Genomic DNA, 16,597 nt, shown 5'->3' with positions numbered 1-16,597 from the left:
TCCGGGAGGAGGGGCGGCCGCGGAAGCATGGCTGCCGAGAAGGGGAGACCCGAGGGCACTCTGCGCCCATGCCGAGCTCCCTTCAGGGGTGGCGGTGAGTCCGACCAGCCACCCTATTATGGGGGCAGCGGCTTGACCTGCCGCGACTGCTCCCCCGCCAGGCCAGCAAACCACACTTCAGCCCGAGGGGTGACCGCAAAAGGGGACAAACCCTGCACTGTCAGCTGCAGAAAGATTCCAACCATTCTCTTTTGATTTCAGGTCAATGGAGCTGTCTCGTTGCTGTTAATGACACATCCTTCCCACACCTCCAGCAAACACCCAGTGTTCAAGGATGCAAGTCTCCTCCCTCGTAGCTGCCCCGGACCAACCCTGGCCTGGCCCCAGCAGACAGCCGGGGAGAGTGCAGCAATGAAGGTCAGGGCCACGGTGTCCGGGATGTGAGCAAAGGTGACTTACGTTCACTTGGGGCTGGGGAGGGCACTGGCAGGAAGGATGCACAGACCTCGGAAGTATCTTCAGCCCACCTGTTTTTTTAATATCAAGCCAAGACAAAGAGGAGCAGAGCTGCACCACGGAGGGAGAAGGGACAGCTGTCCCTCCCCTCCAGCCACCCCTCCACCATGAGGTCCCCAGGCCAGGCCACCCTGCCGTTCCTAAACGCCGAGTGTTCACAGGCCCCAACCCAGGCCCTGTCATGGAAGGAAAGCGTTTGTAGTTCTAGAATCATAGCACGGACCCCCCTTTGACCTATCTGCACACAAAGCTGAATCGGCAAGTCCTACGATGCCCAGAACATCGGTGGCATTTCAGGGCCTGCCACCACGTCTTATCACTATCATCGCTGATACTGGCTGGGCCTGGGGTGAGGGGACGGGGTTGCCCTGGGCACAGCCTGCATGGCCCTGGCAGTGTCTTCTTCGATTTTGCACCTCAGGCACCTCTCTTACTTTCCCCCCAGCCCTGACTCTGCTTAAGAAAATAATCCTAACTTCGGTAAAATAAGATTTATATTTTTCTTTTTTTTTCAAGTCTCAAAAAGAAATCATGTTTTACAGGAATACAATGGATTTTTATATTGATCTCTTTTTTCTAAAGATTTATTTATTTCTCTCCCCTTCCCCTTTCCCCCCCATTGTCTGTTCTCTGTGTCCATTCGCTGTGGGTTCTTCTGTGTCCTCCTGCATTCTTGGCAGCATCGGGAATCTGTGTCTCTTTTTTTTTGGCGTCATCTTGCTGCATCAGTTCTCCGTGTGTGTGGCGCCACTCCTGGGTGGGCTGCGCTTTTTCACACGGTGCATATTCCTTGTGCATGGGCCTCCCCTACGCAGGGGACACCCTTTTGCATGGCAGGGGACTTCTTGTGTGTGGCAGCGCCACACGTGGGCCAGCTCACCACAAGGGCCAGAAGGCCCTGGGTTCAAACCCTGGACCTCCCATGTGGTAGACAGACGCTCTATCAGTTGAGACACATCCGCTTCCCTTTATATTCATCTTTTTGTTTTTATTTCTCTCTCCCCCCACCCCCCAGTTGTCTGTTCTCTGTGTCCATTTGCTGTGTGTTCTTCTGTGTCCACTTATATTCTTGTCAACAGCACTGGGAATCTGTGTCGCTTTTTTTGTTGCATCATCTTGCTGCGTCAGCTCTCTGTGTGTGTGGTGACCACTCCTGGGCAGGCTGCGCTTTTTTCACATGGTGGCTGTGCTTACAGGGCGCACTCCTCACATGTGGGGCTCCCCTACACAGGGGACACTCCAGCATGGCAGAGCACTCCTTGCACATATCAGCGCTGCATGTGGGCACTCACCACATGGGTCTAGAAGCACTGGGTTTGAACCCTGGACCTCCCACGTGGTAGGTGGACACTCTATCCATTAAGCCAAATCCGCTTCCCTATATTGATCTTTTATCCTACGATCTTGTTAAACTAACCTAAGTCTAGTAGCTATTTGGTAGATTCCTTAGAACTTTTTGCATAGAGAATCAGGGGTCTGTGAAAAAATACTGTTTTACTTCTTCCTCTTGGAGAAAAATAAAATAAAGGCCATGGTGGACAGGCAGAGCAAATATGATGGTTCCTGTTTGTTAAGGAGAGAAACTGCATCTCAGAAAGTATAAGTTATCTGAACACATTCACAGTAGACCTAACCTAGAATTATCCCTCTTCCTGCCCCTCAGCTACACTTTCCATTCTTCTCTTTCTTAAACAGACGTGTGAGGTTTAACTCCCAGCAGTCAAAGGATCTGGGTTCATCTGGACTATTCCAATCTCCTTGACAGCCTTCTTCCCTGTTTTACAAGATGGCAAGGAGCTAGAAAGCCTTGAAGGACCGACCAAGTTGGGATGCAGTTTTACGTAGTAGGTGATTTCTGTTCCTGAGAGCAGTGATACACTGAAAACCTCGGACACCTTAGCTGGTGACCAGTCCATAGCCGCACTGGCCGATACTGCATGGGACACCGTGACAGGGCTCCCCCATCTGCTCCCATGGCCAAAGAACCCCACATGTGCCGATGCATGGCTCACTCACATCAGAACTGCTCTGCTGCATGCAGATGCCTCTGACCATACCAGCATGCTCGAGAAATGTTTTAGCCATCTATATATAATTCCAGGAAAAGTTTGTGAAGCAGTGGAATATTTTCCCTCATGGAAGTCAACATCTCCAACAGGATACTGAAAAGACCAGTGAAGTTATCAGATTCACAATAGTCTTGTTAGGCTTGTTCTTTCCTCTTTTTAAATCCATGAACCTCTTTTTTCACCTAGAACCTTTCAGATCAGTAAGAAGAGAGCATAGTTTAGTTCAGAAAAGTGTAGTTTATATTTGCAAGAACAAATCTAAAGCTGTTACCTGAGAACCACACTTCTAGAAAGTCTAGATTTGAAATAGGTCTGAACCAAAAATGGTTTCTCTCAAAGGCCATTGGACCAGAGATAGAAAGAGGGAGAGAAGGAAGAAAGAACACATCCTTTAACCAACTCTTAATGGTGCTAAAATAAAATGGGGGAGGAGGAATCCTGACTCCTTTGAACCTAAGATCTGACCTCAGAATTGCAGCATCTAGTTTTGCACATCCACTAACTATGAGAACTGCAGGCAGAACTACTGCAAAGTAAAATCTTGAGGATCACCTAAGAACTATATGTTGACTCTCGTAATCAACCCAGAGCCTCAGTGGTGAGGAAAGGGACAGATTTTTATAATCTGTCTTTACAGATACAGAAACCAAGACAAAAACAGTACCTCTGCCTGGGAGATAAGCCAACGTCCTGGGAAGACCTCCTGATTTCTACCCACAAATGTCCATAGAAGACAGACCTGACATAGCTTACCTCCAGCTTGGAGACATTAGCACCTGAAAACATTTAGGGCCATGTATTAATAGTTTCTCCAGTAAAGAGACAACCAACTTTAACAGTTCTAGTGGGTGACTTATGTTGACCAATTGAAGTTTCCCTCATCTCCAAATATTTTGGGTTTTTAAAAAAATTTTTTTAAATTTTTATTTATTTCTCTCCCCTTCCCCCCAGGTGTCTGCTTTCGCTGTCCATTCGCTGTGTGTTCTTTGTCCGCTTCTGTTGCTGTCAGTGGCACGGGAATCTGTGTTGTTGTTTTTTTTGCATCATCTTGTTGTGTCAGCTCTCCGTGTGGGCGGCACCATTCCTGGTCAGGCTGCACTTTGTTTCGTGCTGGGCGGCTCTCCTTACGGCGCACACTTCTTGCGCATGGGGTTCCCCTACGCGGGGGACACCCCTGCATGGTAGGGCACTCCTTGCATGCATCAGCACTGCGCATGGGCCAGCTCCACACAGGTCAAGGAGGCCCGGAGTTTGAACCACGGACCTCCTGTGTGGTAGACGGACGCCCTAACCACTGGGCCAAGTCCACTTCCCTCCAAATGGTTTTGATTAAGCTGTCTATAAACTGAAATGATGTACCTCTGCATTCTGTATTCTCACATTGTCCAAAGTTGTGGCTGCTGATTGCAACACTCAGTCCCTTTTAGGACCTGAAGCCCCAGAAGACAGGGACTGAGTCTTTTTCCCTGCTGAATCCTTGACACCTAGCACAGGGTTTAAAGAATCCATAAGTGAGGCCACATGGTCCAAAACCTATCTGGCAAAGGTGTGGCCAACTAGGTTTGGAAATTCCCCACCAGCACCATTGAAAACCCACCCCGATGGCTCCCCAGCCTGGCTCAGTTGCCTGCACATCAGTTGATTTATGCACCAGCCAATATTTCATGAGCAAGAGTCTAGCAGATGAACCATGAGCTGCTGACCTGTATACCCACTCTGCTCCAACCTAGGGTGTCCATCATACAACTGCACGAATGAGCACAATGTTATTATAAGAAAACATTAAATCCTTTCTAGCATCTCAGCTAAGCCATTGCTGGGCCTCAGTGCTCTGTGGCCCTGGGCTCTCTTCTCCCAGCACCACCCACAATTGGCAGCACTGTCCCAGGAATCCTGATGCTGAGGTTGTAGCCCTCGGCCGAGATGAGGGCTACGTCATCGGTTCCTGTGGTCAGGTTGCCCAGCATTTCATGCAAGGAATGTCAACTGCCAAGCCTGCCCTCCAATGGCCCAGACACCCTGGCTGAGGAGACCCCAGCCTGACACTTTCCTGGATTAGACTCTGGGAGAGGCTGGTGGAGGCAGCTGCAGTGGTCATGGCACATCTGGGTTAGGAAACCTGACCTAGCTGTTCTGTTGTGTAGGACGAGGCAAAAACACGCCCCACTCCAGTGAGCACTTGGTTAAAACCCAAGTAGGTCTACAGGATCTACAGGAGCGGAAGGATGAGGATGTGCAGGTGGTAGAGAGGATCAAGCCATAACCTCTGCCTTTCAACTCAGGACTTGGATCTAAATTCTTCTCAGAAGAGATCAACGGCAGAATGATATACAACCCGGCAATCCTACTCCTAGTTATATAACCAGAAGAATTGAAAACAAGGACTCCCACAGATATTTGCACACCAGTGTTCATAGCAGCATTAATCACAACTGCCAAAAGATGGAAGCAACCCAAGAGTCAGAAAGATGAACAGAGAAGCAAAAGGTCAGCCATACATTCAATAGAAGACTATTTGGTCAAAGAAATGAATTATGTTCTGATGTATATGTCAGCAGGGATGAACCTTGAAGACATGTTGAGTGATGAAGTCGGGTACAAGAGAACAAATTTTATGATTCCACTTACACAAGTGGAATCTAGAGTAGGCAAATTCATAGAGACAGAAAGCAGATCTTAGGTGACCAGGGGCCAGGGGGATGGGGGAAAGGGGAGTTACTGCCTAACGGGGTTTCTGTTTGGGGTGATGGAAAAGTTTTGGAAATAGTGGAATGGCAGCTCAGCCTGGTGAATGCAATTAATGCTACTGGATTGTACACTTAAAAACAGTTAAAATGACATTTTATGTCACATATATTTCACCACTATAGATTTTTGAATGTAAGGACTTGCATGGAATTCAAATGCTCAAGCTTGGTACGAAGAGTATCTGGGCCCTTTACCCTCAAGAGCATCTAGGAGGGGCTGGAGTGTTCAGCATTAAACGCCATTCAACTTCTCTTGTTGAACTAAATGTCACTGGAGAGCAGAGGAGGCAAACTTCAGTTATGACTGAGGGACAGGAAAAGTCTTCTCAGATGACGTGACATTGGATTCAGTGATTTTGAATGATAAATGATCATAGTAGGCAAGGAAGGGAAGCTGGCATGTTAGACCCCTGGAGAGAGGCTGGCACAGGAAGACTGGCAGAAGCTGGCAAGTGCCCGTCCTGTGTGGAATGCAGCATGTCATGTGTTTCTAACAAGGAAGAGCCATGTGCATTGGGGAGAGCCATGGGGGCCTCTAACTGTGAGGGACCAAGAGGCACTCAGGCTTCAATTTGTCCACAAGGGGAAGCCACTCAGATTTCTGCAGTGAAATCTGTGGTTTGGAAAAACTGCTTGAATATGAGGGAGGGAGAAGAAAGAGTCAAATATAACCCAGGTATCTAGCTTAGCTAACAGGTGGCTGGAACGTCATTAAAGAAGAGCAGGAAGAGGAGGGAGTGGGTGTGAGAATGGAAGGATGGAAAGGGCCATTAGGATTTGGTGTTGGCCACGCTGTCATTTTTTTTTCTCATATTGCAGAGATCGGCGTTCTGTGGGTTTCCTGTAAAAGTCAATGAAGTTGACGATAGGATGGTTAAGTTCATGTGTCAGCTTGGTCAGGTGATGGTGTCCACTTGTCCGGTCAAGCAAGCACTGGCCTGTTTGTTATTGTGAGAGTATTTCACAGACTTGAATCCTCAGGAAGTTAATTACATCTGTAGCTGACGACATCTACAATCAACCCAGGAGACTGTCTTCAGCAGCCAGAGGAGCCTCATCCTACCCTTTAAAAGAAGTGATTTCAGCAGTCAGAAGAGAGAATTGCTATCTATTTCAGCTGACCTCTCCTGGGGAAGTCATCGAGAACCTTCATGGGAGTTCCCAGTGTGCAGCCTGCCCTACGGAGTTTGGACTTGCCCGTCCCCACAGGCCTGTGAGGCAATTCTTCTAAAAATCTCATAATATTTACGGATCTTGCTGTGGGTTCTGTTTTCCCGGGAGAATCCTGACTAAGGCAATGACCATCAGGGCACTTACCCTAATTCCCAGAGATGAACGGCTGTGCTGATGCTTGTCCTCTCTTAGGGTACCTGCCCCGAAGGCTCCCCGTTTCTGATGAAGGGCGAGGCTCTGCTCTCTTTCCTCCTCCTGTCTTCAGGCCTGTCTCTGTGTCTGTTGAAGTATTTCGGCTTCTAAAACCAGCTGCAGATGCCATTGAACAAGCTCTAGAGTGTCCCGTCAAACCGATTCTTACCCCAAATGAGACTAAAAGCAAAAATGCCAATAAATGGGATGAGTTTGTTACTGCACTGAAAGGCATGTTACGACTTTGCACTTCAAACACTTTTATTTCCCATATTCCATTCCACCCGGTAATATTTGACCCATTCCCTGGACCTCTCTCTATAGCCTCAGGTAGAAAGAGTTAAGGTGGGTGGCCAAGGTTAATTTATTTATTCTCCCCAAAAGTGCAGTTGTCCATTTAGCAAAAGCTGGCCCATGCTGACTTGCAGAAGTCAATGAATGCCTCAGAGAAATTGGTTCTAAAGTCTAAAGTTGGCCAAGGCACATTTCCTGGGAGGGCCCTCACTTGCCTGACAGAGCCGGAAGTTTCCCTGCCTCCTACTCTTGCTTGGTCCTTGCTTGCTTGAAAAGTCCGCCCACCCATTCACTTACAATGATGCCTAAACACAACTTGAAAGAGGTTATGTTTCTTCACTCCCACTTCCTGCTGCCTGAAAAAACGGACACTTCCCGACAGCGACAGCGTGAATTTTATCTTTCCATGTTGGGAGCCACACAGCAGAATTATATTCCTTAGGCAAACAAAGCCACTACAGAGGGCTCATTCTGTTTCAGTTTCAAAACAGGAAGCTGGGGTTAGCGACTCCCAAAAGCCCAAAGGCTGCTCTTACATAACAGGGGCGCTGGGGCCGCCTCCCGCCCTGCGGGTTCCAGGCTGGACCCGGGGAAAGCTGAGCCCAGCGGGGCCTGCCACCCACATCCTCACCCTCAGACCGACCGCTGGCCCCTTTCCCCGGGAGAGGGGCCTGGCCCACCCCCACGTGGGGCACCGCTTCCACTTGCAGAGCCACTGCTCTCTTCCTCCTGCCTTTTACTTCTTCCGACTGGCAGAACCCTGGAGAAGGTTTCCAAATCCCCGCCCCACTTCTCCTCTCTCCGGGGCTCCTCCGGAGCGGCTCAGCCTCCGGGCCCCACGTAGGTGGGCCTGACCGCAGAAGGAGAGCTCGGCAGCCTTCATCAACACCGCAAGAGGAAGGAGGGAGCATCTCCAAAGGCCCCAGATGTGTGGGATCGAGTGACCCTCCACGACTCATCCCCTCCTCAATGTGCTCATGCTTCCCCTTGTAACTTTGGCTCCAGTTGCTGCAAAGAGCTTTCCAAAGGCCACGGGGAGGTCTGCAGTTGAAAAACCCATCATTTCCCCTCCTGCGGCAAAAAGGCCTGAGCAACAAAGCCGGGGTGTCCCCTTAGGAACCCGGCTTGGCCAGCGTTTGGAAGCGTGGACCCCTGATGGGCCTCCTGGGAGCCCGGAGGGTCTCATTTACACAGCTTTGAAACAATCGCAGATTTTCTGCAGCAGCCTTCAGGGGCCGCCCACGCCCCCCAGACAGGAAGGATTTGCCTGCGGTCAGGCTCATCCCACCTTGGAGGGCCCAGGGGCTTTGGGAGGGAGGAAATTCAGCTACGAAAAGAAGCCCAAATTAGGGTCAAGCTTGTCAGCTCCCTGGAGAGCGCTTGGCCCTCCAGGCCCAGGAGCGGGCGTTGGACTGCCTTTGCAGGCCCTCCTGATGACCAGCACAGTTAGCTAAACTCGCAGGCGCTGGGCTTCCTAATCTCTTAGCCTGACGTCCTAACCAAAGACAAGGACGCCAGCGAGCGACGGAGCTATCACAAGGGGTCCTGGAACCCACGTTTACCCATGAATGTCCCCAACAAAGACTACTGAAAGAACCACTTTATAATACGGCATGTGCGCCCATTTTTATTTGTACTTTTAAAGGAAGGCCGTGTTGGAGAAGTTGGGAGGTTTAATTATTTGCGTATAGAAAGGCCAGGACTCAGGAATAATTTTGGGGAAGGAAAAATGATTTATTTATGACCGGCCAGGCTCGGAGCTTCTCTTTCCAAAATTGGAGCCCCGGAACAAGATTTTTGAGTTCCTTTTATACATAGGAAGGGCCAAATGGTTCTTTGTTTTAGTGTTCAGTAGGCTTGAATTAGCTTATATCTTCCACCTCCTAGGTAAACTTTTAGCGTGGACTTCATACATTCTAGGTAAGCTGTTAGCACATTTGGTTTGCATTTGCCCTGAATACTTAAAGTTTATAGAGTCTGCATTGCTAAACTGTTTCTTCGGCCTGGAGTTGTCATGGTTACCGAGGGCAGGGCTGCAGCTCTCACTGTCCCCAACACGCTGCACAGAAACGAACAGCTCAGGTTATCTACGAAAATATGAGCAGCCCCCACCCACAGCCTACATCAGGCCATAAGCTCAAAAAAGCTGGAGCCTCCAGTCAAAGTCATTAATCCATTCTCTCTGTTAAGTGGCTGAACAGTCCTGGGGTCGCAACCATACCACCAAATCCAGGGTGGCCAAGCCCTGTGGCCAAACATAAATTTATTGCTTAATTTGCTTTAAAAAAAAAAAAAGAGTCAGGCAGGAAGATACCTTCTAATTCCAGAAATGCAGACCTCAAGCCAGGACCCAGCTGATTTACTCCAACTCCCTTCCAACCTAAAGAATGTTGAGATAAGCTCAACTTGATTACAAGGTTTTAAGACTTCTGAACCCAACAAGCTTAGGGGATGGTAGTTCTGGAAAGAGACTTGCTTTCCTTACTGAGGTGTAAGCTTCATTCTGCCAGGTAAAAACTGTGCTGGTAAATTAATAGTGCAAGGAGAACAAAAATTCAATTACCTTCTACTAATGTCAAGCTGTAGGTTAACTTCAATTTTCAGCAGATCCCAGGTTCCAAGAGTCAGGATTTGAACTCCTTCTGGGGAAAATAAATCCTAAACCTGAAAATACTACCGTGTAAGGAATCCAAGTGTGCCTGTTGCTTAGCAACCAGTCCCAGTAGGGGGAGAGTCTAATTTGGGCAAAATGAAGTGCCCAGAAGGTTTAACAACACTGAGACTGGCTTAGGTAAAAATGATATGAATTTGTAGATGCTTAGCATCCGATCAAACACAGACTCTATCAGATTAGCTCTAAGCCTCGCAGTCGTTACAAAAACCATCATGCTTCATAATCGTTGTCAGAGAAAACAGGTTCAGGCAAAATTCAACAGGGGTGAGTGCTTGAATTGAGAAAGTCAATCCTCGGTTCGCGTGTTTAGGACCTCCATTCCGCCTGGGGGGTAGACCGGGAAGCTCGGCTCCCTGGCGCCATTTACGTCTTAGGGGCAGAGCCGGGGCCCAAGCAGCGCGCCTGGGGCAGGTGGCAGCACCCGCTGCTCCGCGGGCTGCCAAGCCCAGAGCGCAGGGCCCAGCGCCAGGCTTTACGGCCGCCGCGGACCGTAGCTGGGGACCAAGGAGGCAGCGTCTCCATCGCGGGCCACGGGGGAGAGAGTCCCCTAAGCCCAGAGAGAAGTCGTTCCCAAAGCAAACTCAGGCTGATGAGGAAATTAATCTTGGAAGAAAGCCGCCTGAGACTCTTGGCCTCTTCCCACCCCCCACACACACACCCTCCCGCATTGCCAGAGGCAAGTGCCCCCCACACACACCCCGTGGGATGGGCCGAGGGCCTCCGGGTGGGGCTGGGTGGTGCTTCAAGCCAACCCAGGAGTGGATTTTTTTTTAAAGATTTATTTATTTAATATCCCCCACCCCCGCTTTTGCGGCGTGTTTTGCGTCAGCTCTCTGTGTCCATTCCCCGCTTGTTGTTCTGTGTCTGCTTGTCTCCCTTTGTTGGGTCACCTTGCTGCGCCAATCAGGCGTGGATTTGGAACACGCTGGGTCTGTGTGTGCTTGGGAAGGGCCCTCCTCTAGCAGCTCGTCGAGGCCTCGGAGAGCCCGGGGAGGGAGGGAAGCGCTCAGGCCTGCTTTCTCCACTACCGAAGGCCAGACCTGATGGCCGTGCCCCTTTCCTAAGGGGAGAAAAACAGGAAAGAAGGAAACTGAGGGGGGTGGGCAGACCAGGTGTGAGGCAAAGGGAAAGCAGCGTTGTTTTCAAAATGGGAGGAAGGGGAGGGTGAGGAGCCCTCCCCAGCTCTCCCAGTGCCCACCCCCACCCTGTCCCCTACCGCAGGTTTACCCCTTACGCTAGTTCAGGCACTCCTTCCCCCACCAGGCCCCGGGCTCTGAAGAAGACGGCGACCCGGTCCAAAGCATTTTCAGGTGGCCAGTGCCTTACTCAGAACAGGGTGCGTGTCCCCAAATTAGCAGGTACTCAAAAAAAAAAAACACGAACAGATTTCACTTCTATGATTGCTAAAAGAAAAATGTTGCTCCCCAATAGTTTATTTCCACCAAAAAATGATTCAAACTAGGGTGAAGTGAAGGCAGCATTTCTGCAAATAAGACCTGGCAGACAAAGGAATAGGGATCTAGATGGTTCCTGTGATCTCCTCAATCTTTTCAAGCACACACCTCCATCTTGGCCACAACAAGGCAAAGACCCACTTTCTCTGAGGTGGGAGCTTGGGGTTCTGTTTGCTGGCAACCTCTCCCGCCCAGTTAAAATGGCATGTAGCTCACACAGTTGAGCAACTGCCCCCCATATGGGAGGACCTGGGTTTGGTTCCTGGTGCCTCCTAAAAAACAAAACAAAATAAACAAACAATCAAAAAATAAGCAAAACAAGTGAAAAAACCCAGGGAAGCCGATATAGCTCAGTGACTGAGCACTGTCTTCCCACATACAAGGTCCTGGGTTCAATCCCCTGCCACCATACAAAAAAAAAGAAAAAGGCATTCAATAGGACAGTTGAAGCTGCCTTACCAGGGACTCTCCTAGAAATCTCTACTGTGGGGAGTGGGAATGCTGGCCAGAGAGATGCTTCCAAATAACTAGATGTATTTTATTTTTTTACTTCAACATTTCTTTTGAGAAGATATACAAATGGTTAATAAGTACAAGAAAAGCTGCTTAACATCACTAACCACGAGAGAAACGCAAATCAAAACTACAGTGAGATACCACCTCATGCCCACTAGTATAGCTATTACCAAAACACACAGAAAATAAATGTTGGCGAGGATACAGAGAAATAGGATCCCTTTTCACATTCCTGGAAGGAATGTGAAATGGGGCAGCTTCTGTGGAAAACAGCTTGGTAGTGCCTCAGAAAATTAAACGTGGATTTAACGTGTGGCCCCCAATCCCGCTTCTGGGTATATACCCAAGAGAATTGAAAACAGGGACTTGAATCAATGTTTGTACACTGATGTTCGTAGCAGCGTTATTTACAATTGCCAAAAAGGTAGAAGCAGTCCACATATCTATCAACAGATGAATGCATAAATAAAACGTGGTGTGTATATATATATAAACAAATACACAATGGAATATTCTGCTGTAAAGAGGAATAAAATTCTGATACATGTGACAACGTGGATGAACCTTGAAAATGTGATGCTGAGTAAAATACACAAAACTGAAAAGGTCATACTGTAGGATTTCACTTATATGAAATAGCTAGAATAAACAAATGCATAGGGACAAAGAGTGGCTTGCAGGGAACCAGGGGTAAAGAGAGGAAATACAGAATTTTTCATGGGTACAGAGTTTTGATAATGGCTGGTGGTGACTGTAGCACAATACGGTGAATGTAATTAATATCAGAGAAGTACACACATAAGAGTGGTTAAAATAAATACTATGTTACCACAACAACATTTTTTAAATGGCCTTTGAAAAGTCATTGTGTTTTCCTTTAGGGGGAAAAAAAGGAATTTCCAAAGGAAATTTAATTTCATAGATGTTTTGTTTTTTAATGAAAAGCTGGACCATACAACAAAAGATATTCTTTTTAGTAATTAGTTTTTGTTCTAGTAGTTAAAATACTAAAAAAACTTTTGGTTTCATTATTTTGGGCAAAATAACTCAAAATAGGCATTTTTCCCGCTTTCCAGCAATCTTATTGATATCAAGGGTGGCTCCTAATTTAAAACTCTGGTTGGTAGATTGACAAAATGAGTTTTCTATTTTCAGCCAGAAATACTATGAGAGAGAAACGTTCTGAGAGAATTATTATCAAGGTGAGCATTGCAGTAACAAAAAATAACAAAAAATAAAACAAAGAAAAAACGCTACCCTATTCCACCTCTCCTAATCCCCCTCTGCAAGCCGCTGTCCTACCAACACCCCTAGAACCTGAGGAGGATCATTGCTGCAGGGTTTACAGAGCTAAGCGTCCCTGTGTCGATCCACAGGACTTTCACAGAAGTTTAGGATCTCATCAGAGGCTCGAGGGTCTAGCCCCTTCTTGGACGTTTTCCATCACTGCGTCAGTGTCATTCTTCAAAACTTTCCGTCATCCTCTACCTTCTTTCTTTCCACGTCTTCCTCGTAGCTGTGCTTCCTGCTTTCCAGTGCTCTGGCAGAGGGGTCAGTCACTCACCCATCTGTGGCTGTGAAATAAGGGCCCTGCTCTCACGGAGCAGAGGAGAAGAGCCAGCAAGCAACAAGCAAAGAATTCAAAACAAGGATGCTTGAGGTTTACTGCAGGATGAAGAGAAAGAACTTTGATTAACTCCAGAAAAAAATATGTACCCCCCCCCCCCAGGCTTAAATGGTCTAAGGCGTAGGAAAAACACCCCGGGGCCTTGTGTGGCCGGGTGCTCCCGGGGCATGTAGGTGGCTCTCGGAGGCCAGGAGTCCACCGCGGCCCACGGCAGGGCAACGCTGTGCTTTGAGGATGCTAGGGCATCTTCCAGTGCTTCCCCTGCAGGCCTCCTCGTCCGCTTTCCAGCTGAGGAATTAGTTACATTTGAAAAACAAATGATATTCAACACTCGATAAAGCGATAAAGCGAGGGGTGAGAAGTTCGTGGCAGGAAGTTTCAGAAGGGAAACCTGCAGGACAGGCGGCCTTGCCCTGAGGCCCTCAGTTCCCTGCGCTGCGAGGCCGGCCGCGCCGCTGCTCTCCCCTGGTCGTGGGCAGGCCGCAGCTCTTCTTCTCTGCCCTTCCCAGGACACTGCCAGCACCTGCCAACAGCAGGTGAAGAGAAGGCGCACGGGCCGCCTCTGCTTTGTGCGCGGTGACCTGCGCAGATGGAGCTGGCGGCAGTAGGGCGGGTGCCGGTACCTGCCGTGGGCAAGTCCTAAGAGACAGGCCTTGACATCCAGAGACGTATTATCACATCCACTATTCACAAGTGACCCCAAAGGCCTGTGACGCGTCTGCCAGGGGATTTTCATGAGGTCCAAGTCCTGCTGCGGTGACAGAGGAGCCCATTGGTTCGCAGGTAGCATAAGACCCGCTACCCACCCAGCCTCCACGTTCAGCCTGGGTTCATCTTCTCAGGTGTCACACAGTGACTTGTGTACTTAGCAGCCCTCAGGAAGTCCAAATTTTGTTTTAAAAAAAAAAGTACTTCCTCTTAAAGGAGGAAAAAAAGGCTGGAGCACTATGCCATCGGATCCCAAATTGATGTTTTTGAAGCTTTAATAATTAAGACTGTGGTACAAGGACAAACAGCTCATTGACAGGCTCAGAATTCAGAGACACACCAGCTCCTAACATGACTACCTGACTTACAACAAAGGTGATCCTGCAGTTTAATTGGGAAAAGATCTTCTTTTAAATAAGTGGTGCTGCAACAATTAGATACCCTTGTCGAAGAAAAAGCATATCTTTCTTCCCTCCATACATAAAGAATGAATTCCCGGTTGATTACAGATTTCAAGGTGAAAGTTAAAAAAAAAAACTTTTAGAGAAAAACATTTAAAAAATGACCTCAGAGTTGACAAAGACTTTTATTTTTTTAAAGATTTATTTATTTATTTATTTCACTCCCCTCCCCCTCCTGTTCTCTGTGTCTATTTGCTGCGTCTTCTTTGTCCGCTTCTGTTGTTGTCAGTGGCACGGGAATCTGTGTTTCTTTTTGTTGCGTCATCTTGTTGTGTCATTTCTCTGTGTGGGCGGCACCATTCCTGGGCAGGCTGCACTTTCTTTCACGTTGGGCAGCTCTCATGGGGCACACTCCTTGAGCGTGCGGCTCCCCTATGCAGGGGATACCCCTGTGTGGTACGACACTCCTTGCACACATCAGCACTGGGCCAGCTCCACAGGGGTCAAGGAGGCCCGGGGTTTGAACCACGGACCTCCCATGTGGTAGACAGACGCCCTAACCACTGGGCCAAGTCCGCTGCCCGACAAAGACTTTTAAACAAGACATTTAAAAAAAAAACTACTCATAAAAGAAAAACATGATAAATTAGATTATACTAAAACTAAGAACTTCTGGACATCAAAAGACAAACCACGGATGAGAGAAGATAGTAACAGTATGTATATCTGACAAAGATTTGTATCCAAAATGTAGGAAGAACACCTACAAGTCAATAGAAAAAGCAAGTCAGCCCAGTGGGAAGAAACTTGAAATTCACCTCATAAATGAGGACATCCAAATGACTAGTAAATGTATGAAAGGATGCTCAATTTCTTTAGGGAAATACAAATTGAAACCATAATGACATGCCAACATATACCACCAAAATAGCTAAAATTTAAATAATATGGAAATGTTAAATGTCAGCAAGAAGGGGGAGCAACTGGAATGCCCTTATACTGCTGATGAGAGTGTTAATTGATACAACCACTGAGGACAACTGTTTAGTATTATCCAAACATTACCCTTTGACCCAGCAATTCGACCCTGAGGTTAAATGCCCAACTGAAACGTGCACGTGTTCACCAAAAGATATGGGCCATTGTCTTCAAGGCAGCACTATTCATTGGAACTAAAAACTCAAAACTGCACAACTGCCCCACAACAGTAGAACGGATGAGACAATGGTGGGTTCCTCACACAATGGAATACTGTAACTTCAAATGAGAAGGAAAATCTGCAGCTGCTCACCTTAAGGATGAACCTCACATTTGTAATGTTGAGCAACTGAATGAGACATCAAAGAGGCCATCTATACACTGAGGCTCCATTTCTATCAAGTACTCCAGCAGGCAAAGTACACTTACCCTCCTGCGAGGAGGGAACTCAAAAGAGAACTAATAGGGAAGGGGATGTGGCTCAAGTGATAGAGCTTCTGCCTACCATATGGAAGGAACCGGGTTTGATCCCTGGGGCTTCCTGGTGAAAAAGAAGAAGAGAAAGCATGCCCGTGTGGTGAGCCAGTGCCCGCGCAGTGAGTCAGTGCCCAATGGTGAGCGCAAGTGCCGACACAGTGAGCCAGTGCCCATGAGTGCCCGAGTGGTGAGCCAGTGCCTGCACAAGTCACGGAGCAAGATGATGACGCAACAAAAGAGAGACAAGGAGAGAGTCACAGTGAAACGCAGCAGAGACCAGGAACTGAGGTGGCGCAATTGACAGGGAACCTCTCTCCACATCAGAGGTCTCCAGGATTGAATCCCAGTGAATCCGAGAGGAGAGAAAATGAGAAGACAGCATAGTACAGCAAAAACAGAGGGCAGGAGGAGGGGAAGGGGGGAAAATAAATAAATAACTCTTAAAAAAAAAAAGACAACTAATAATGCCCTATGTCTCATTAGGGTTTCTGCTTTCATGGATGTGTTCATTTGTGAAAATTCACTGAACTTCTTACATGTGCTCTTTTCTCTACGTACATAAAAAGTAAAAAACAGCCTCTACAGCAAATCATTTACAGCCTCATAGACATTCCTGACAGTGAAATACCAGCTCTCCAGAGTCATGACATCCAGCTCATGACAAAGTACACTGAAAAGCTGCTGTGAATATATTGCATATAATTATATAAGAATCGAAGAAACGTGGCCCCTGTTACCCCCTCTGGAGGGTTTGGGTATGTGTGCCCCCAT

At 47.9% G+C, this 16,597-nt stretch overlaps 2 long non-coding RNA genes across 2 annotated transcripts in view; both read right to left on the bottom strand.

Annotated features, from left to right (window-relative positions):
* Positions 1–1,013: 1,013 nt before the first annotated feature.
* LOC111761157 (uncharacterized) lies at positions 1,014–9,658 on the bottom strand. The gene is made up of 3 exons (XR_009185947.2): positions 9,555–9,658; positions 6,650–6,877; positions 1,014–6,396 (listed from the first exon to the last, which is right to left on the bottom strand). It is a non-coding gene; the product is annotated as an uncharacterized lncRNA (long non-coding RNA).
* An 806-nt stretch (positions 9,659–10,464) lies between these two features.
* Positions 10,465–16,597, bottom strand: part of LOC111761156 (uncharacterized) — a 29,745-nt gene continuing 23,612 nt past the window's right edge. The window contains exon 4 of the long non-coding RNA XR_011648769.1: positions 10,465–10,725. This is a non-coding gene — a long non-coding RNA (uncharacterized lncRNA). The remainder of the gene's footprint in view (positions 10,726–16,597) is intronic.

The sequence above is a fragment of the Dasypus novemcinctus genome, chromosome 5 (assembly GCF_030445035.2).
Source record: "Dasypus novemcinctus isolate mDasNov1 chromosome 5, mDasNov1.1.hap2, whole genome shotgun sequence".
NCBI lineage: Eukaryota > Metazoa > Chordata > Mammalia > Cingulata > Dasypodidae > Dasypus > Dasypus novemcinctus.
This window is presented reverse-complemented; position numbering and strand designations above follow the sequence as displayed.